The sequence below is a fragment of the Chrysemys picta genome, chromosome 2, assembly GCF_011386835.1.
Source record: "Chrysemys picta bellii isolate R12L10 chromosome 2, ASM1138683v2, whole genome shotgun sequence".
In the NCBI taxonomy this organism is placed as follows: domain Eukaryota; kingdom Metazoa; phylum Chordata; order Testudines; family Emydidae; genus Chrysemys; species Chrysemys picta.
This window is the reverse complement of record NC_088792.1, coordinates 214,236,686-214,259,904: the sequence shown is the minus strand read 5'-3', so window position 1 is coordinate 214,259,904 and position 23,219 is coordinate 214,236,686. Positions and strand designations below refer to the sequence as shown.

The following is a 23,219-nucleotide window of genomic DNA, read 5'->3' as shown; positions in this document are numbered from 1 at the left end:
AGGAGCTGTAACAACTAACATTCTCTGCAGATCAGCTGAGTGTGTATGTGTGCATGGGGACTTGTAACACGCACTCACCAGTGTATTACATATATATATACATACACTCACACTTATTTGTATACATTCTTACAATTACTGATCTCTATGTGTTCTTCTATTATTGTTTGTGGTTGAAATGACTTCTTTTTACTATACAAGCTCATGGGAGAACAATCTCTTTCTATGTGTTTGTACATGAAGCTATATGTCAGCAGTAATATACCTCTAAATTTTACTGCAGTGCTTGCCGAGGTTGCCTCTCTCATTGGCTGCATCCCTAATATAATGTTTACTAATAGCTCCGTGGAGGAACAGTATTTCCATAGCAACAAATGAACAATACTAGAGAGATTAATCCTTTTTTACATTATCTGTGTACAGTCTGCTGTAAAGCAACATTTTGTAGTTTGATAATTGCAAGTCTAGAGTGATTGTACATTATGTGATGATTAGCATAAACACTTAAGATGAAGAATGCCTATTCAAAATGGGGAGAGCACTGCAGAACTGGAGGTACTATACTGCAAATATTACCATGACTGAAGGGCAGTGGGAAGAGCTAATGATTTTGACATTAGTCAAATAGTTTGGCAGTTGCCATCTGATATGGTCGACTCCATGGAAGATCTTCCATGACACCAGTCACATAACATGTTTTGTTTCACACATATTTAGTGGCACTTGGTTCCTCAATGAAAAATTGCTGTGGGTGGTCTCCAGTGGCAACAAAATAGTAATTATCCACCAAATGGAGACTGCTTCCTAGGCAATCTGTAGTAGAACTAGCCATTGATACTCGTCATCCATGAACACTCTTTGATGTGTTAGCATGCTTCTACGGCCGGCATTGTGTCACCAGCCTAATGAAATGTGCTCCCAGGCTGAGATTTGGCAGTACTAGCTGCCACAGGATGGACTGTTCCACAGACAATGGTGCTAACTTTTGATGACCCACCCACAAAGGTTAAATTAGAGAAGTTGCACTTCATCATGGCAGAAGATGCAATCATCCTTCTGAAAGCAACAGTTTTTACTATGCTTCTTAAATGCTCCAGTTGGGACTTTGCACCAAATAAGAGATAGACTCCACAATCCTACCATGTTTTGAATGGGGTTGAAATACATGCAGCCTATTAATGGGACAAAAGTGGAAATCAGGTTTTTAAATATTACATCTTTAATTTACATACTTCTGTATATTTACTTTTACTGGCAAACAATCAGGTGAAACTTAAGCTCATCTGCTAATACAAAGAACCACTGTGGTCATATGTATCCGAAGTGGAACACAGAAACAGCTTCAAATGAATGCATTGTGTTAGCCTTATGACAGGCAGATTAATAGCCCAGGATGTCATTAGATGTATTTTGGGAAAGAGAGGAACAAAAATGAATAAATATATTATTAAAAAAGGAAAGCAAAACAGATCCGTGTGCATTCAGTGTTTACTAGCTTGGCAAAGTGACAGAGCCCAATATTAGCAATAGCCCTCCAGATACTCAGTGTTCTAGGAATTGCTGCTGTAGTTTTTAAGGCAGATCTCATCTCATTTACAGTGATGTAAATCCAGAATAATTCTGCAGAAATTCTGGTTCTAGACGTACATGGGGCAACTGCAAGCAGAATCTAGACCATAATTTTTATTTTTATTTTAATAAGGATTGTCCCTTAAATATAAGGCAGCAGGATAGAATACAGCAGAAGAGAATATTGTTCAAATGCAGCTGCTAAGTAATCAGAGCATCATTGTCTGAACAATGCTTGCAGATTTCATATGTATGTGAAGTACAAATGTGATATGTGCAACAATTCGAAGTGTTGGCAATACATATCCACTCTCCTCTTCCAAATTTACCCACACGCTCTGTACTGCAGCACTTGACTTAGACTCAATGAGGGAAAGAGAAGCAGTGGGGAAGAGACATCAATTTTTGTATGAATACTCAGTGTCTCTTGACATATGCTGAGTGCCAGCTAATCAAAGCAGAGGGAGGTAAAGGTTATAAATATAGGAGTTAAAGACATCCCACTGGACTTGGCAGCTGATCCACATGGGACCAAGAGATGTATCTGCAGTCATGGGCTAGGTCCAAAAACCTGTACTGCTTTGGATACAGTCTACACATTTCTGTTTCATCAGCAGCAAAGGACCAGATAGCTATTAACACTAAGGTTGGAATGCTGTATGCGGTGGAGATCCCCAGACAGTTTGTTGGCTAACAGGGTTCTGAAGTGTTTGAAAGGACCGAAATGCTGCTATTCTTCAGACTCTGAAGAGTCCAGTGACACAATATATATATATGATGATCACACAATAAAAACTGAGAAATCATGTCTGAGCAAAGATGAGAGGGGAATGTGTTTATATGTATGTGCTAAATTATAGAAGTGTAAGTGTGATGTTGGAACTTTATATCGGAATATATATAACAGCAACAAAGTGGGGAAGGGTGTAGAACACCAGTACATTTACTGCCTAACAGCTTTGTTTACAAGTTATTCATAGTATTCCAATGTTTTATTCTATTTAAAGTGTTTTCTCTGTGCATTTTTTTAAAACTAAAAGACTATATGGTACTTTCCTTGAAGTTTACTGAGAACTATTAACATCTACATATTGGGGTTTTATACACAACATGTCTAAGGTTTAACTGATAGATTCCAAGGCCAGAAGAGAGCATTGTGACTGTATAGTCTGATCTCCTGTATAACACAGGCCATAGAACTTCCCCAAAATAATTTGTAGAATATATTTTAGAAAAAACATTCGATCTTGATTTAAAAAATTAAAAATCTATCGTGACCTTTGGTAAATTGTTCCAATGATTAATTACTCTCACCATTAAACAATTACACCCCATTCCAGTCTGGATGTGTCTAACTTCACCTTCTAGCTATTGGAACATGTTATACCTTTCTCCAACCCATTATTAAATATTTATTCCCCAAATGATCACAGACAATAATTAAGTCACCCCTTAACTTTCGCTTTTTTAAACTAAATAATTTAATTCTTTGAGCCTATCATTATATGGCATATTTTCTAATCCTTTTTCACTCTTGTGACTCTTCTCTGAACGCTCTCCAATTATCAATGTCCTTCTTGAATTATGGGCAACATAACTGGACACAGAATTCCAGCAGCAGTCATACAAATGCCGAATATAGAGGTAAATAACCTCTCTACTCCTGCTCAATAATCCCCTGTTTATGCATCCCAGGATTGCATTGTTAAAGATTGGCTATGGACAGTCGAGGTTAGCAGTTAAAGCAAGAATTCAGCCTACCAACTATAGCTGGGTCCACAACGGACAGAGTCTAGGATGAGCCATGGGTAAGTGCCAGAGAGACAGAAGCCAAATCCCAGAGCCAGAGGGTCAACCAGAGACATAAGCAAAAGACAGAGCTGAGGATCACTACAGGGATACAGGATCCAAAGGGGAACCAGGGCTGGAGCAGAGCAGGAGCATGGACTAGAAGCAGGCTGGAGCAGGAACTGAGACAAGGGCAAGCACAGCTTCAGGCATGGTACACATTGAGCAGTCAGAGAGCTAGTAATGCTGTTGGGCTTCCTTAGAACACGGTTCTACTGGGTGACTTTAGCCTAGTGCTCCCATGCATAAAGACTGCTTCGTGTGCACTTTGCTAATGTTTGCTCCAGTTTGCACTGCAGACAAACTAAGAACGGATGAGTTCAGGATTCACTGCAGTTACTTCATAGAACTGATTAAGGATTACATGTAAATTTACAAGACTATGGAAATAAGACCCTTAGGCCTTGTTCTCATTAGGAAAAAATGTGTTGTTGTTTTTTTTTACCATGTGTTAGCTAACTTGTGGTGATTAATATGTGGTAAAATCCTAATATTGAGAAGTCAGTTGTAGTTTTCACACATTAGTTAGTTGAGGTAAACCCTAATGTTTGACTGCTAACGTGTGAAAACTACAAACTGCCTTGTTCATACTAGGATTTTACCACCTTTTAGTTACCATCTGTTAGCTAATACATTGCACAAAAAACAATGTTTTTTTCTAGTGTAGAGGCACCTTACAGAACTCTCGGCCCTGGTGGGGGATAAAGGGTATGTTTAAAGGGACATTAAGGTTAAGCCACCATTACATCCTCCTGATCTTGGATTTTTCCCCTGGCATATTTCAGACAGACCTGAGGGCCTAAGTTACAGCAGCCTACTTGGCTCCCCCTATGAGGCAAAATAAGGCCCAGAATCTCAACAGCATTGGTTGGTGCACCCCTCATGCCTCAGCATGCCCCCTATCCTGATGTTTGTGAGGGTGTCCTCAGAGGCAGTCTTACAGCTGTCAATCACAGTGTGAGCAAGTGGGAATCCTCTTTTGGCCAGTTATGGGTTTTTTAGTGTAAACGGCCTACAGTGGGGGTTGACCATCTCACCAATGAACTCAAATGTCTGTCCATTAGCACTATTTTGATTCCAATATACTCATTTCTATTTAAACAAAATATATACAAATGTAGGGTTACCATATTTCAGCAAGCAAAAAAGAGGACGGGAGGAGCCCCGCCCCTGTCCTGCCCTAGCCCCGCCCCTGTCCTGCCCTGGCCCCGCCCCTGCCCCGCCCACTTCCCGCCCACTTCCCCGCCCCCCTCAGAACCCCCAACCCTCCTCCCAACTCCTTGTCCCCTGACTGCCCCCTCCTGGGACCTCTGCCCCTAACTGCCCCCCCAAGACTTCACCCCCTACCTAAGCCTCCCTGCCTCTTGTCCCCTGACTGCCCCCTCCTGAGACCCTCCCCCCCCATCCTAACTGGCCACCTAGGACCCTACCCCCTACCTGTGCCCTGACTGCTCCAACCCTTATCCACACCCCCAACCCCAGACAGACCCCTGGGACTCCCATGCCCCATCCAACCACTCCCCACCCCCTGACAGCCCCCCCCAGAACTCCTGACCCATCTAAACCCCTCTGCTCCCTGTCCCATTGACTGCTCCGATCCCTCTCCCCACTCCTGCCCCCTGACAGCCCCCCCCAGAACTCCCAACCCCCCCCCCGCTCCTTGTCCCCTGACTGCCCCCTCCTGGGACCCCTGCTCCTAATTGCCCTCCAGAACCCCACCCCCTACCTAAGCCTCCCTGTTCCTTATCCCCTAACTGCCCCTTCCTAAGACCCCCCACCCTAACTGCCCCCCAGGACCCTACCCCCTACCCATACCCTGACTGCCCAAAACCTTATCCACACCCCCCCCAGAAAGCCCCCCCCGATCTCCCGACCCCCCCCCCCCGCCTCTTGACTGCCCCCTCCAGAACCTCCCTGCCCCTTCTCCGACCCCCTGGCTCCCTTGTCGTTGGCCTTCGGTTCACCTAAGGTCTCTCTGGGAGCTTGCTGAGTCTGAGCCGTTCTCCCGGCACGCTGGGCAGCAGCGGGGGAGGAGCTCCAGACTGCCGGAGGTGAATGCAGGGAGGGAGGGAGGGAGTGAGCTATGCTGCAGGGGAAGCGGAGGAGGGTCTCTCTCTCTCGCTGTCGGAGCCCCATGTAAGTGGCACCATCCGGCTGCCCTGTTAGCCGCACGTGCTCTGCATGGTGGGGGGAAGTCCGGACATTAACAAATTCCCACCGGACGCTATTTTTAGTTCAAAAATCCGGACATGTCTGGGGGAATCCAGGACGAATGGTAACCCTAACAAATGGCTTTATATGAACAGTTATTAATAAATAATAATCATAACAATCATAATAATATTTATTTCCTGTGTTCACCAAAATATGCTAGGTCATTTCTAAACATAAATAAAGGCCTGGGTCTTGTTTGTTTGTATTATAGTAGCATCTAGAGATGCCTACTGAAATTAGGGCCCTATATGCTAGGCACTGTACAAACACTTAGGCCTGGTCTACACTGGGGTGGGGGGGATCGATCTAAGATCTACGAGAATAGCATAGCTGAAGTCGACGTATCTTAGATTGACTTAGAATCACTTACTTCGCATCCTCGTGGCGCGGGATCGATGGCCGCCGCTCCCCCGTCGATTCTGCTTCTGCCTCTTGCCGTGGTGGAGTTCCGGAGTCAACGGCAGAGCGATCAGGGATCGATTTATCATGTTTAGATGCGATAAATCGATCCCCGATAGATCGATCACTACCCACCGATCCGGCGGTAGTGTAAACGTACCCTTAGAGACAGTCTTTGCCCTTAAAAGCTTACAGTCTAAACAGACAAAGGGTGGGAGAAAAAATGAGGATAACATATCCTTTCTTCTTCAAGTGACATCACCGATCTTTTGCAATTTTTTCAGTTTTAAAACTCCCACTCTCCTCAGGATACCAGTGCATCTGGGAATGTTTCCAATGTAGCTGACTCTCTTTCCTCCTCTTCCTGGTTTCCTTATTTTATAGTTGGAGAATTGAGGCACAGAGAGATTAAGTGACTTGCCCACTTGGAAGTCCATGGTAGAGCCAGGAAACTAACCCAGCTCTCCCAAATCTAAGTCCAGTGCCTTAAGTACAAGGACCTTTGTGATGTTACACCCCATATTCTTTATGGAAATATGCTACACAAATCCTTTTGGGGAATGACTTTTTTAACATGGCTCAGGCTGTCCAGGGGTCTGTCAGCAGCAAGGAGGAATCTTGTGCTGAAGCCCCAGTGGGAAAGAGTAAAGCTACAGAAACTGCTGAGGAAATGGGAGAGTGTCTCTTTAATTCCATTGCAGCTGTGCAAAGCAGTTTGCTACCTGAGGTGGAGGTGGTTGAGACCAGCTCCTGTCCAGTGGCTATTCCCTTGGGGGATGGGAATGTTTTGCCTGACACTAGGAAGACTGTCCAGGTTGCTGGCTGCCAGGAAGTTGCAGTTAAACGAGAAACAGAACTCACTCTAAATGCATAGAAAAATGTGTCCCAGAGGAAAGCCCAGAGAATGTGGATTCCGTGGGCTCTGTAACTGGAGACAAGCCCAATTCAAAGAGGTAAGAGGGTGCATTGCTTACCAGTGAGGGTTCTATTCTGACTGTTAGCTGTGAGCCCACAGCTGAACAGGGGACTCCATAGGGGGGAGGCAGTAATATTCAAGGACTCCATACACCCATTCCTTGCCAAAACCCCAAAGACATACATAAACTCAGACCCTTTACTGAGGGGATGAGAAATACAATAAATACTGAACAAACTGGATTTTCTAAACAGAAGGTGTGGCATGATAATCATATTTGGAAACGCCTCTCTGTCATGAATTTGTGGGTAATTTATGTCTCTTACTACACATTCTATGGGTTAAAACAAAAAAATTGGTACTAAGGGTAACTACTTTCAAAATGTCTGACATGCATGATTTTTGGAATAAACTTTGGTACAAACTAGAGGTGGTAACAAGGAAGTCTCATAAGAATACTGCTTCTCAGCTAGTACCTGAGAACAGGCTTAAAGCTTGGCACAGCAGAGAAAGTATAACCAATCTAGAAGCTGTGTGGAAGGGGAAACTGAGGCAGCATTGCCTCATAGCATTGATGGCTGAATGCCAAGACACATATACTTTAAAGGATATTGATATCTTCACTATGTTAACAATGCTACATACCAGAATGTTTTCAGGCAACCTGGGAACAAAAACCCAGAACTTTGCAAAAACACCTATGGATAACATTACAGTGTTTGGTAACACTTGGAGGTTGTATTACCAAAGCCAAAAAAGGATTTTAGGCACACTGCCTCCGCATTGGTCAGTGACCAACCCTCTGGCAGATAGGGTGACCAGACAGCAAATGTGAAAAATCGGGACGGGGGTGGGGGGTAATAGGATCCTATATAAGAAAAAGACCCAAACATCGGGACTGTCCCTGTAAAATCAGGACATCTGGTCACACTACTGGCAGACCAACCATCTAAGGAGGGAGGAGTGACCCCATATTCTTTATGGAAATATGCTTATGATATCGATATGGCATAACTGAGATATATTTTATGCAAGATGGGTCTTGTAAGGTATCATTGGAAAGGTTATAATTTACTGAATGTGATTATCCAATTTGTATGTCTGTGCCATTTCTGTATCTAAAGTTAGGAATATTGACTATGTAACAATTACAACTGGGTGTGTACTTGGGAAACACCCACCCATCAGTCTTGATGGGCCATTAGGAAGAAACAATAAGACTTTAAAGATACTAATCTCTCTCCTTCCTGAAAGACATCCTGGGACATTGCGGTGACTTTACTAGGTCATGTGGTCATGTCACCTGGTACTAAACACCACCTTGGACACTGCTGGTACTTTTCCACTGGAAACAAAGGCTTCCCATTTTATGTAAATTCTATTTAAGCCTGGGGAATAAGGCAAACAGGGCTCTTCTTCATTGTCTTCCTGCCCATCAGTACAGTGGAAAGAACTCCTTCAACCAAAGGCAAAGAGCTACAACTATGCCCAAGAAGAAAGACTGCTGAAAGTACTGGAAGAGACAAAGGAACTGAGCTGTGGGGAAGGCAAGGTCTGAGTCCAGACTGAGACAGAGGAGTCTAGTCTGTAAAGAGAAATACCTGGAACTCTAAGCTACAGAAACTCTTCAACTTGCCTAAAACAACATTTAGGGTGAGAAATTACTTCTTGAAACCAGTCTCTTTAAGATCTTAAGCTTAGTATGCGCGTTTTGTTTTATTTGCTTGGTAATCTGCTTTGTTCTGTTTGCTATCCTTATAATCACTTAAAATCTGCCTTTTATAGTTAATAAACTTGTTTGTATTATTAAACCCAGTTTGTGCAATTCATAACTGGGGGACAATAAGTTGTGCATATCTTCCTCCACATGAGGGAGGGGGTGAATTTATGAGCTTATGTTGTATAGATTTATCTACAGTGCAAAACAATATTATTTTGAATGTATTTTCCAGAGGAGAGCTGTACTTGAGTGCTGGGCAATTTCCTAGCTGAGTCTTCCTATAGAGAGCTGTTTGTAGACTGTGTGATTCTACAGCTGGTGCGTCCCTACCTGTGTGTGTGTGTTCTGCCAGAGGCCGGAAAGCCTAATTCAGCAAAACTGGGAGAGGGAGTCCAGGCTAGTGGAGCAGGCAGGCTCAGTGAAATCCCAGTACATCAGGTGGCATCCCAAAATGGGGGGTCCAACCCGTCACAACCTTCTTTCTGTTCACACAGCAATTTAGAACAGCCTACTCCTGCCCCTTCACCTGTTTAATGCCATCCAGGGATTTTCCAAGTAGAATGCCTAGGGCAACTCTCTTGCTCCTTTGCATGGTGGAAATAGCACAAAAAGGAAGGAGGTGGAATTTAAGGATAGAACCCATAGTATTTAGTATGTCCAAACCATATGTATGTTAATATTATCACCATTTTATATGGGGTGGTAATTGAGTCCCTGAAAGGTTAAGAAATGTTCATGGGAGGCATGAAATACTTTCCATTAATTTCTATTCACATATGCCTATATTTGAGTGGAATCAGAAGTCTCCTGAGTATATTACATGTTTTTATGATGAATGCATTAGTGTCATCTCTTCTTGCCAAAGTGCAGGGTGCTCTGTATTCGCACACACACCTCCGCGCTCCCGCCTCCCTCCCCCCCAGATTCAATAGCATATACGGATTTACATTTGGTAAGTAAGAGAACAAATCTTTGCCAACTCAACTACTTGCATCAAGGCTCTTGTGAGTATAGATGAGGAATACTAGAATGAAATATTCCTGAACCCCTAATTCCAACAGAGTTGACATTGTTTCAAAGACACCATCCCCAGTAAAAGGCGTACATTTTTTTAGAAACATTTTGGGTCGGATCCTGATTATATCATGAAAACAAGGCTGTGCATCATAGAATATCTCTGGGAGAACTGCTTCCTATCAGGTGCATCTAGTGCTATTATTATTCAGGCTGACAAGACAAGCCAGCCAAATGGGCTGTGAGGTTCTTACTTATGCAGATTTCCCCAAGAGACACATGATCATTGCCATACCTAGCAGCTTGTACTTGCTTTGGATGGCTGCATATATGCTTAGTGGGGTTTTAGCAGCCTACACCTGCCTCTTTTTCATATAACCACAATCCTTGTGGGGAATTTGCTCAGCCTGAGTCATTAGTCTTGAGTGTCTGCATCTGTACCCTTGACTGTATTAGCTGGATACCATCTTTAACCCAAAACAGCACATGGCAGCCCTTAAAAAGATCCAATTTGCATTAGATAGGTAAATAAGCACTGCCAGTGAGATATCTGAAACATCAGGGCATTTCCTGTAGAAAATACAGAAAGGCACAAATGAAAGCTATAGACACTGAGGTAAGGAGAGTATCTAATCTATTTATCTTAAGTAAAGATGGCAAATTTTTCAATGTTGCCATAATACTGCTGATGTGTACACAACATTTGTTTCTGTGTATCCTATTTCCTCTTTACTCACTTGTATAAGCCTATCTATATATAGCAATTCCATTCTGGGATTTCAAACATTTGCAAAGTGGCAATTTAGTCAATATGCGCATACTAACGTACAGCTACCTCTAGGGTGGAACATGGTTGTCATCATGCTGCAGAAAAATAACCCAATGGTTTGTAATTTATTGGGACATGTTTTCTTTTATTCTTCTGGGAATTTGAAACTTTCCTGGCATTGTAATACTTGGTTTTTTGGATAATTACAACATCTATTTTTCTTCTTGAGTTGCTGATCCATACTCTCAGCCTTTACTCCATTTTAATGCAATTTTCTGTCTTGGCATATTTTGCAGTCAGATATCTCTAAAATAGTTTTTCATTTATAGTTTTCCCCAAGGTAATGGAAGATGGACATCTTGTATGTATAAGGACTGAGGTTTCTCTGAAGGGATTAGACATCTACCTGCTTCCACAATGAATATGCATGTGCCCATTCACTCTGCTAATGAGCCGTCTTTTTAAATACACAACCCCATCACAGTCAGTTTTGTCTTATTCAGGATGGGGAAAAAATTGAAATCTTGAAAATTTTCCTGGGATGTGAAAATTGTTTCACACCCAGCCCTACTAAAACCTCAAGAGAGTTTCACTTCTTGTGGGCACCACCATTTTGTATATAAAATTATTTAAATTAGCAGAAGAAAACATAAAAGAGCTATGGGCATACAGATGCAGAAGATTCTCCCATGTATTTACATGAGTGACCAAAAGAAAGCTTTTCTAAAGGGGCTTTAAACTATAGGCTGGAGCCAAAACCCATTGAAAACAATGGAAAGAATCCCAATAGTCATTGGATCAAATCCTACCTTACCCATATCATAGATCTACAATACCATTAAAATTAGTTGGCAAGAGAAGGCTTAGGCAATAGTACCAACACTGTTTTTCTTGATGATTTGTCTAAGAATGATGTATTGCTGATGGCATAAAAGGGAAGAACTAAAGGCATCCCAAAGTATGGCTTTTACAGCCAATGAAGTGTTAAGGATGAGATGCTCCTGCATTACCCTCTAATTAAGGATAGTTACTAATTTATTTGCTTATCTATTTGCATTTATGTGTAAAATATGTTTGATTTGTTTGCTTTGTTATCTTGACTCTGATCATCTATAATACCACCTACATACAGGTCCTTCATTATGTCTACCCAGAATGCCTTAGTTTCACTCCTAAATGTTGATCTTGCCAGATCTCAAACCACACTAAAAAGGCAGCATGTCAGGACCAATTCTTTTTTCTACCCACAATTTGTTCTTTTCCTTATCTTCCATGTCCAAAGGAGAGCACTGTCCATCTCCAACCCCCCCTTGATGACTTCCTCATCTTATAACAGCTTGGGTAGTGAGAATTTAGGGTGCTTTACTTCTATATTATTGTAGGTATCCACATGGACACTAAGGGTCATGGTGTGTCCTGAACCTACAAGTCCAATACAAGAGTACAACAAACAGCCTACATACTCAGAATATCTGACATTTTACTACATGCACATCTCTAATGAAAGCATAAAAAGGATCTAAGAGCCCCAATTTCTTTGTCATTCTGCAAGTGAATTGTAACTTCCCAGTCTATTCAAGCTCTACTAAAAGTCCTGTTGAATTAACAATGTCTCGTGATGTTTTTTTTCCCTGAATCTAAATATTTTTATTGTTGCTCTTTAACAGATTCACTGTTGTTTTTTATAGCTACACTGAATTTGAAATGAAAATAGATTTCATTATTTATTCATGGAATTTGATTCACCCTGATTGTTACATTATTTCTGGTGCTGACAGTTCTTGGTGAATAGTCTGTGAAGGCTAGAGGGCATTTATTTGACCATGAAATTCCATAAATAATAGACTGATGTTGTTTTGTCTTGAAAGTGGAGATTTTGCAGCTTTTTAAAATGGGAAAATTAAAATAACAAAGGTATAAAATGAGGCTTGGAGTTTTTCTCTGGCTCTGTGAACCTCATCACCTGCCATGCACTAAAGCCACCTGTAGTGTATAAATATTAAATCTTACATGAATTATTTGATGATATTTGTCAAGAGCCATAAAATAACAAAAGAAGTGTAACTTTCAATTTCATCTCTTAGATTAAAAAAAGTATCTTTGGGGGAAAAAGACCCTGAAGTATGAATGCAAATATACATAGGTAAATAAATTTAAAAGTTTGAGAAAATATCAGTGGCTACTTTGATCTTTACTTGTTAGGGCAAAAGGAATAGTTGCTTTCTATCAGACTTCATTATGAATAAATGGTACCTGTAAACCAGATTTTTATGATTCAAATGGACAAGGGGACAGTACTTGTAAAATCAGGAAATAAATTAAATGAATCTTGGACAACAGACAAATGTCATAGTGTTCAGCATTACAGCTATAGTGTATAAGACATCTTCTAGTCTGGAAGAAGAGCAGAGTCAGTGATCAATGATGTTAAGGATGAATGACACAATTAGAAATTCTAAACTATACCTTGAAAAAACTGGCAGGATATCATTTGGTAGTGCATCCCTTTGTACCATGATACAGACATAAAGGCTGTAATGATAGACTCAGTTATTATCCATATATATTATGAATGAAATAAACAATAAGTTATTCAAGGCTGATCTATCATGTTTGGCTGTAACAGTTAGTTGGCGTTCTCAAAAAACAGATATACTGAATCTAAACTTTTCAGAATGACTGTTTCATGAAAAATTTAGAAAATTCAACTTTTGTTCCAATTTAGAATTAAACCAAATTTTAAAATGGCAAAATTTTCCATGGAACAGACATTTTGATTTCTGATCAGCTCTAGTTTTATTGGCACAAGCTGTTTTATTCACCAGTGGAAGCTGGCAGAAACCTATTGATGAACTAAGCCCCAGGAGGATATAGCAAGAAAGTCACTGAGAGAGTCATACCAGACCAGGTCATTCGGTTAACTATTCCAATAACGTGCCCGCAGCAGAAGCCTCTAGTACTCAATGCTATAACTAACAGGGGAAAACACAATGTGCTACCAACTTGTACAATGTTATAGATGAGGAGAGAATTCTTTAATATCCCAAAAAACATATGGCTTATTTACCTTCGTCATCATCCTAGTTGATTAGCTACAGATGTTAACAGACATTGAATCATCTTTTTTTTCATTTATTGCTTGTGAAAGATACTTGAGTGACAGTGCTAGCATATTAAATCTTTTATTTATCCACAAAATAGTTGCTGCATTGGTCACAACAATGCAGTCTTACACACATCATCCACCCACTGTGTCTCACATTTGTCTGGCAGGGACCACCTGTAGGAAATATTAGTAATTTACAGTCTCTAAGGCTTATTCAGTCTTTGGCCTCTCTCTAGAGTCTGCCAATGAGAGTGAAAATTAGTATTGGTTGTAGCGGTGATGTTTTTCCATTATAGGCTGGAATAAGGTTATCAACTAATTTCATACACAGTAGGCCAATGAACATCCACTAGATTTTAATAATTTCACTGGATATCCCCTCAAAGCCTGTTTGTAGATTTGATTCCCACTAAGGCCTGGTCTATACTAGAAAATTAGATCAGCATAACTATGTCACTCAGGGGTGTGAAAAATCCACCCTTCCGAGCGGCAGAGTTAAGCCAACCTAAGTCCCCATGTCAACAGTGCTAGGTTGATGGAAGAATTCCTCCATCAACCTAGCTACCCGTACCACCTCTCAGGGAGATGAATTATCTATGCCGATGGGATAATCCCTCCCCTCGGCGTTGGTAATGTCTACACTGAAGCGCTACAATGGCACAGCTGCAGCAGTGCTGCTGTAGCATTTTAAGTGTAGACATGCCTTGAGGTACCCCAATGTACACCAGTGTAACCAAGCTGTTTATATTTGTGATGGGGTATTCATTCCAGACAAGGCCTGGAAGGGTTATGATGGTTAAGTGGGCCAATTAACTGCCCAGGCTGCACCTGGAGAAGGAGACAGTGAGCAGGGAAGTAGAACAGGCTCAGATGGGAAGGTACAGGGGGATATCAGTTGGAGGCTCCTTCAGGGAGCCATGAGCACGGGCTCGTACCTGGCATGGTTCACCTATCTCCATGATACCTCCCCCTTCTGAGGCATGTGGGAGACCCTAGCACACATCTACCTCAAGTGCGCCAAGTTGAAGCCCCTTTTCTGGCTCCTCCAGAAGCTTTTCCTTAGACTCTGGCTGCATTTTTCCCTTTACCTCCTGATTTATGCACACCCCATCCATGGCCCACAGAAGTCACGAGGACGACCAGCAGGAGGTGCCACCAGCGGTGAGTGAACCTTGTGACAATATTAAAGACTGTATCATTAATAAAATGATTCTGAGATTGCTTACAAGTATTCTAAGGGCACAAGCAGGTTTTAAAGTTCACACCTAATGAAAATGGCTGGAGGAATATTCACATCTCTGTTGATGCTACTATTTCAATCTGGCTGTCAGCACAAATAGAGCAGGGCATCTATTTGCATAATGCTGTAAGTTGATTTCACAACAAGAAGGGGTATACACTTACTTTTAAGTAAATACCAACCAATATTTCCAGGATTGATAGCAAATCTACACGAACACCCTACTTCCAACGATTTCCATTGCCTCTGATCATGAAGTAACTTAGTAGAATATAACACTCTGTGTGTCTTTTCATATAATGAGACCTTAAGGCTGTCACACACACACAAACACACACACACACATATATATATATATACACTAGTATACTAGATAGATAGATAGATAGATAGATAGATGCAATACTAGAAAAGATAGGATGTCCACCAACCCTGTTAAGTCTTATACGTTCATTCCACAACAACATGAGAGCTACTGTCCAGTTTGATGGATCCTCTTCAGATAGCTTTGTGATAAAAAGCAGAATGATGCAAGGATGTGTCCTTACCCCTACACTCTTTGGAAACTTCTTCTCAGTACTCTTGAACTGAGCATTTAAGGACATGAAAGATGGAGTGTATCTCAACACAAGACCAGATGGGAAACTCTTCAACCTGTCCCAACTTAAGTCAAAGACCAAAATCAAAAAGGTGCTAATCAGGGAACTTCTATTCACTGATGATGCTGCCCTCATAGCCCACAATGAAGATCTATTACAAGAACTCATGCACTACCTTTCAAGTACCTGTCAGGCATTTGCTCTCACCATCAGCATCAAGAAAACGGTTGTATTAGGACAGAAGGTTCCACCAGATCCTTCAATTACCTTAAATTCAAACCAGCTAGAAGTAATCCAAAAGTTCAGCTTTTGATGTTGTACAGTGACCACCAGCCTCTCACTGGATGAAGAGCTAAATATTCGCATTGGAAATGCTGCTGCCACCTTTAGCAGACTAAGAAAAAGAGCATGGAACAACTCAAAGCTTACCATCAAGAACAAAAAGTTAGTGTACCAAGCTTGCACCCTCAGCACTCTGATTTATGGTGGGGAAACATGAACAACTTATGTTCATCAGGCACCTACATTGTTTATGCTGCATTCTCAACACCAAATGCAAAATAATGTCACCAATGTAGAGGTTCTTCAAAGGGCAAATTTACCAAGTGCGACAGCCCTGCTCAAGCAAGATTACTACGCTGGCTAGGCCATCTGAGTAGATTGGAAAACGGACGCATAACCAAGGACATGCTATACGGGGAGCTATCAGAGGGAACAAAGAACAACAGGACCTCCCAAGCTTCGCTATAAAGACACAAGCAAGCGAGATATGAAGGAATCTGGAATTGATCCTGACCAATGGGAAATCTTGGCAAGTGAACTCGTAACAAGTGGTGCCATCGTCTCCATCAGGGTATCATAATCAATTACAGGAGCTGGCTCCTACAGCTTGAAAAGAAAAGAGCCCTTAGGAAGCAAGCAGTTCCCAACCAAGACACATACATTTGCAATAACTACCAAAGATCACACAAATCTCGGATTGGCCTATTCAGTCACATGAGACATTGCAAACCATCTACATCATAGGCTGAAATTCCCACCGTCTCAACCACATATAAAGTTTTTAGTCATTGTCACACTGTCTGAAATGGTTCACCCTCAGGTCAGACTGTCAAAAAGCAGAGCAGACACCCCAAACATGTTGTAAGTTCTATAATTAGATTTCAACAACACAGTAACAAATGTGAACTTCTGAAGTGCTATAACAGTCTTACCATGGAGTCACAGACTGTCCCCTTGGATACTACAGTCTATTTTGCTACCCAGGCAATCTGGACTTAGTGACAGTTAATTGCTATACACCAAAGATCACAAAATATTCTGGTTGCTTCCAGTCCCAAGAGACCAGCCACTTATTCCGGGTCAATTTGTACCTCAGATCTCACACCAAAGATAACATCTGTAGCCAACCCTATAGTTTACTCACTAAGGATTTTTTAACTAGGAAAAAGAAATGGGGGAGTTATTTTCAGGTTAAAGCAGGCAAATATATATACACAAACAAGTTACAGTCTATACAGTTCCAAAAGATGACAGAGTTCTAGCAATCTAGCACTGAATGTCTTTGAGGGTTAACCCAGGTTGACCTTGAGGATCTCTGCTTCTGTATCATAGCTCCAGCTCTGTGAGAGTCCAAACAGCAAAGAGAAAGAGAGAAAGAGAGGGAGGGAGGGAGAGAGAGAGAGAAGAGAAATTTTCTTGCCCCCATCTTTATTTCCTTCTTCCAGAATTCAAGGTGATGGGATGAGCTCTTTTGCACATAGCCTCTTTATGGGTGTGCAGGGTCAATTAGCAAGGTCGTTGTGTTGTCATGTCTCACAATAGCCCATTTACTTTTGATAGAACTTGTTGATGGTTAGGAGACAATCCCTCCTGCCTGAGTTGATAGATTTCAGAGGAAACATTTTTATAGTCATAAAGCAAAAACTTAAAAATTACCTTATAGCATGTGATAAAAATATTATAAATGAGATTAATGCACACAGCAACTTATAAGCATTTCATAAAGTCTAGACACTAAACACATGGTTACAATTCAATACCCATCTTAACCTTACTAACACACAGGTGAGCTGGACTGGTTTCCAGCAATGAATTTGTTAGTGCTTGGCTGAGGCCTAATGTCTCGGCAAGAGCTGGCATCTGGTTTACCAGCATCACAGTCATCATCTTTGTTTACCTAATCAACTGCGACTCAGAAAAGCTATATGACACTAACTTATGCAACAGGCTAACTTCAGCAGCAATTCATGTTTAATTTCTATCCCTACCAATCCAACATTGTTAAGAAGGCTATTAAATTAACAGATTCCTGTGACAGTGTTTCATTTTTCATTATAAAAGTAAGGCAAGCAGTAAAGACTGCAGAATTTTCATCAGCTAATGCTTGTAGTGAATCCATTAGAAAGCCATTGATATCTAATTGTCTAATCACAGCAAAGGCCTAAGAGTGACATGGCTCTAATGGGATTAAAGTAGATTGTAGTGCACTACCTCCACTTTCTGATCCAGTTTGCAGATAGTAATGACCTTGCAGGTCATCTCAGTTAATTTAATTAGACTCCAAAGAAAAGAAGAAAAATCTACTTTGATTAAATAGGCAACAGAACATGCACTAGTTTATTTACACATTTAAAAGATAAAGGTGAGGTTTGGTGTAGTTGAATAAATATACCATTAAGTACAAGGTATTGAGGCTATGTAACTCATTAAGTCTCTTTAACACAGAAGTACTAGCAGAACTGAAGCTGGTTGTATACAGATGATGGAAACATGTCATTGACAATTAACAGGACAAAAACGGATTGAAAAACAAACAAACCCTAATTGCACTGGAAGGATCAAGTGAACAACCACCTACCTCATTCTGAAGTGATGGAGCCACTGCTGTTCATCCCAGAACAATTTGATCCGATCATTCTATGGTCGGAGTCTGAACCCCAAAAGCAACATTCCACCCAATAAATTTCATCATCTAGCTACTCCATGGAGTACAGGTGTTCGAAAACTCAGTAAACTGCTGAACTTGCTCTCTCTACATACTGATGGAACATTCACCGTTTCCTTGCTGCAGCCACCAAAGATGCCTTGCCATTACTTTTCAAAACCTTTCATGCTGAACATGGAGAAATGAGCACATATGTGGTCCTCCATTTTGAGAAAAGGATTGAGAAATGATGCCCGTTTTTAGGAACTTATTGGTGTTCCCCAGGAAACTACGCTAGTTTGTCCTCTTCTTCCACAACATTCCCAGGGTCCCAGATGACCTTTGAAATCTCTCACAAGCCACTACTTTAGGGGAGCTGTGTTGGGAACTATGGGATAGGAATCCACATGGCAGTATAGGACAGTGCAAGTGAGCACACAGAGTAAAACTGTACCCAAACCAAGCTGTGCACACACTGTACCATTGTAATTGTAATAGTGCACTTTCACTGGTTCAGTTACTCATGGATTAATTCCCTAATGTGGAGTAGTACTGTCATCTTTAGACTCTGATACGCACCTGTATCCTTGTAATAAAGAACTATAGTACTCTAAAGTAATTCTTCAAAATACCACCACTTACCATGGTGATACTGCAATTTGGGGGACAATTACTGCAGAATACTGTAGCACTGGTTGTAAGGGGAGGAAAACAGGTGGTTTGGGTTGTAAACCTAGGCATGTCACTTCAGCTTCCCGAGCCTCATTTTCCTCATCTGTAAAATATGGGATAATAACTTTCTACATTACAATGGTATTGTGAGGCTTAACTAAATAATATTTGTGCAAATTATTATTAAAGACACATAATAGCATATGTGGAAATAAATCTCGGTACCTCTGCCTGATATTCCCATGCTCTTCCCCTTAGGACATATATCACCCCTCTCCTACCATCTTCTTTTGCAAAATTCAGAAGTTCCAATGTTTCACTTAGTGGCTTTTGGTTTTTTTTTCCCCCAGTCAACCTAGTAATTAAAAAAAAAAAATCAAAACTAAGTGGAATGAGGTAATTTCAAAGTGTTGTAAACTTGCTTCAAACTCACAAAAGTTTCAGGAACTCATTAAAAAAGGGGCAAAGTTTGGTGAAAAGTGATTTGTTTTGAATATTTCCCTCAGCTTTATCAAATAATATTAATAGCTAAACAGTGAAAGAGTTACTCTTTAATGTAAATGTACATTGGTGCACAGTTTGTGGAATCTTTAATTTACTGCACCAGTATCACTAGTCTATGTTGAGAGGAGAAGGGACATATAGTATTTTAGGAACAAAGAAGTGGAAGGCAAACAGTAGGACAGAGAGTGAGAGTATTGGTTGTGACAGGCTGTCTCAAACTGGGTATATCGCTCTTGCTATTGATAAGCCACTGTGAGAGGATGTCTGCAGTACTGATTCCCTCATCTAAAGACAGTGGGACTCATTCTGATTTCACACTGGTATAACTGACTTCAATGGATGTAAGAGAGACAAGGTGGGTGAGGTACTCCTAATTTAAATAGGAGTGTGAACAAAATTAAATTGAAGTCAAATGCTCCCACCTGCCTCAGTGGGTGGGGGAACTTGATGGGGCTGGCAGTGAAGGGGGACAGTCCCAGCAGTGAGTGAGGGGTCGCTTGCTGACCTCCCCTGCTGTGAGTCTCTGGCACCCATTGGCCAGCTGGGAGGGAGGGGTGCTGATTGGCCAGCATTTCCCAGCTTGCGGGTTTTAACCTGGAGTGGAGGCCATGTGGAGCCACTTTTGGCCCCAGTCCATTAGCCCCACCCTACCCACCCCTTAGTAGGAATAGGAACCCAGACAACAGATGTTCTGGGTTTAGCCGATCTCTCATTTGGGGGTCAGGAAGGAATGTTTTCTACCATGGGCCAGTTGGCAGAGGACCAGGGAGTTTTTTGCCTTCCTTGAAGCACTTTCAAGCCACAGTAGGTTAAATACAGATGTGGATGGTACCTAACTGAGGTATTTGGGTTGAGTTGCTAATTTGTTGCAGCTTGCAGCTGGTTTCCAATGGGGCTAAAAGGAAAATATGACCATTTCCCAGAGATAAAAGACCTGGTATTTGGTGATGGGCCTTGGTCTCATGGGATAGGATGAGACCTTGCTGCCTTCATGGGCCAAGGTGAGACCTTGTGGCCCAAGGTCCGCACCCTTCTGCACCTTCTGTACCCCTCACAGGGAGCCGGTTGCTAGGACTCAGAGCAAACTGGCTCCTGAGGGTAGGCAGAGGAGCACTTACCCTGAGGCGTGGTTTATATGTAAGCCCCTTTGTTTTCAGTTTAAACCAATTTTTACCGAAAAATTCCTGGGTTTTACAAAAAGTATTATTCATTTTTTTCCGATTTTTCACCCTACTTTTCTGTCATTCAAATATATAAAAATATTTGTTTTATTAGGAAAATACAATACATTGCATGAGATATATGTATTATGATAATACATTAGTCTATGTGTATATGCAAAGCTGCCTGTAGTCTAGAAGATATACACAATAAATAAACCGGCACACACACAAGCTCTGTAGTGCGTGCACATCTGAACATACTGATGAATCTCACACCTACCACATACACATTTCAAGCTGTTAGCAGATAACGGTTTAAAGATTTGACACACTAAAATGGGAAGAAAACAAAAATCTGTATCAGAATACGTTTCAGAACATAAGGAAGTTTAAAAAGAACAAAAACAGGTGAAAAGGATGAAGTTGAGTGTATGTGCTGCAAATGGTGTGGCCCAAATATTAAATGTAAATATTTATAGGCTAATAGTTCTAAGCCTACAATAGTAAATTGTTTATTCAAATGAAAAGTTTTATTTGGGGATTAGAGATTTATTGTTGTTGTTTTTTAAACTCAGAGGTGGCATTGTATTTTGAGTTCTGTTTTAGTTCTACAGCAAATCACATTGATGAACATAATTTAAAGCATTAATCTACTAAATATTTTCCCCGTCTTTCCATCCACCAAAATAAACCCTGATGTTTACCCAGAAAAATTTACAGTTTTTTGCATTGATTTCACCTGTTTTTGTTGTTGTAGTAATAAAAACTGATACATTCCCAGGAAAAATTAAATAAAATAAAACTTGAAAATGAAGGGCTCTAGTTATATGGTAAGGAGGCCTGTAATCCCCTCACTGGAACAAATTAAATGCCAGTATAGAAGAGTATGGTTGGTGGGCAGATAGCACCTCTCACCTGTGCTAAAGTTAAAGAAAAGTTTCAACCTGCCACTTAATTCCATGCATATCTGTCCTCATTTTGCTGCTGTATCCACATCAATGGGGCTAGGCCAATTTGTACCAGTGGATGATCTGGTTCTGAATTTTTTACCTTGGCTTTCATTTATTTCAACAACTTGGTGATAGTTGGAACTGTGCTCCAGTTTGAAACACAAAAGATATCAACAATAGATACATCTGTGAATTTTTAGTCATCAAACTCTTGTATTTGGAAATCTGCACAAAAGATTCTATATCGTACTTCAGAGTAATTCATTGTACCGGCTTTGAAAGTCCAAATACTGCCAATAGTGATATTATTGACTATATTCATGCTTTACATACAGAGAGAAGTGGTGTCCCATGCTTTCAGTCTGTCATCTCTATTCATTAATGACCTCATTATTTCTTTTGTTTTTTTAATGCACAAAAGCAATATTCTTAAGTATACTTATGCAATAATACAGTTGACTTTCCTGCCAATGGCCGCAGGGAACATTTTCAATAATCTGTGTTCTTTTACTAAGCAAACAATAACACAAATGATATGTAAGGGTTTTTATCATTGTTAGGTCGCTGCTTCTGTTGAGCCGGAAAGTGATAGTGGCAAATTCTTGTAAAGAATTTGGCTGCTGCCCAAACACAAAAAACTTCCACTCCCTCCTCCTCACCCACCAACAATCTGATAGTGCATGGCTTTCCAAAGATGTTGCTTTGCACAAAGGTAAAATATACCTAGAAGTTATTTCAGGTGAACACAGAAATCTAATACATGGTCTTTTTATCTCAAAGGAATTAACCAACTAGGGTGTCGCCTTTCTGTTCTTGTTTGGGTTTCTTTACCAAGCACAAGGAAGTGTTATGCGAGATAGTAAAGATTTCAAAAGATAAAACAGGACAACAAGCCTCTGCCTTTTCCCCAGTGACAGTGGAACATAGAATGGCCATTAGTAATCATTCTGTTCAAAATAGTATAGATGGCATAAAATCTGAGCAAAATCCCTCATCAGCAGGCTAGTATCTGGATTCACTGCCTTGGGAATGGAGAGCCATATAGTATAGTGGAATGAGAAGACTCATGAAAATACTTGCATTAACATAAACAATTATAAAAGAAGCCTAATATTAACTTTATCCATTTGTATTTCAATGTGTAAAAACTGCAGCTTGCCATTATTCTGGTGCATACATACTGAAATCAGTAATAATACTTACCAATTATCAATTATCACTACCTTTCAGCCTATCAGTCATAAAAAATATTAACATGAAGGACTTTCATGGAGCATTTTCACCATCTACCCCACTCTCTTGCTCCCATCCCACTGTTCTCAAAACTGTGGTGAAAGTGTATGCCATGCAGCATTTTCTGAAGTCCAAAAGCTTCAGGCACCATTTTCTGGAGGTAGGAACTGAGTTTCCAAGTCATTGCCTCCTCACATTATTATTGCCATCAGTGTTACCATAGCACTTTGAGGTCCCATTCAAGATCAGGGCCTCTTTGCGTTAGATTGACCAAAGGAGGGGAGGGGCATCACAGGCAGAGGGGAGCAAAGATTCTTGCTCAAGGACACTGGCAGAGCCAAGATTAGAAGCCAGTTCATCTGGCTCCTATCTTACTT

At 40.9% G+C, this 23,219-nt stretch overlaps 1 long non-coding RNA gene across 1 annotated transcript in view; it reads left to right on the top strand.

The window, feature by feature from the left end:
* The first annotated feature begins 6,739 nt into the window (after window positions 1-6,739).
* Window positions 6,740-23,219, top strand: part of LOC122174128 (uncharacterized) — a 36,533-nt gene continuing 20,053 nt past the window's right edge. Inside the window, exon 1 of the long non-coding RNA XR_006175535.2 lies at window positions 6,740-6,983. This is a non-coding gene — a long non-coding RNA (uncharacterized LOC122174128). The remainder of the gene's footprint in view (window positions 6,984-23,219) is intronic.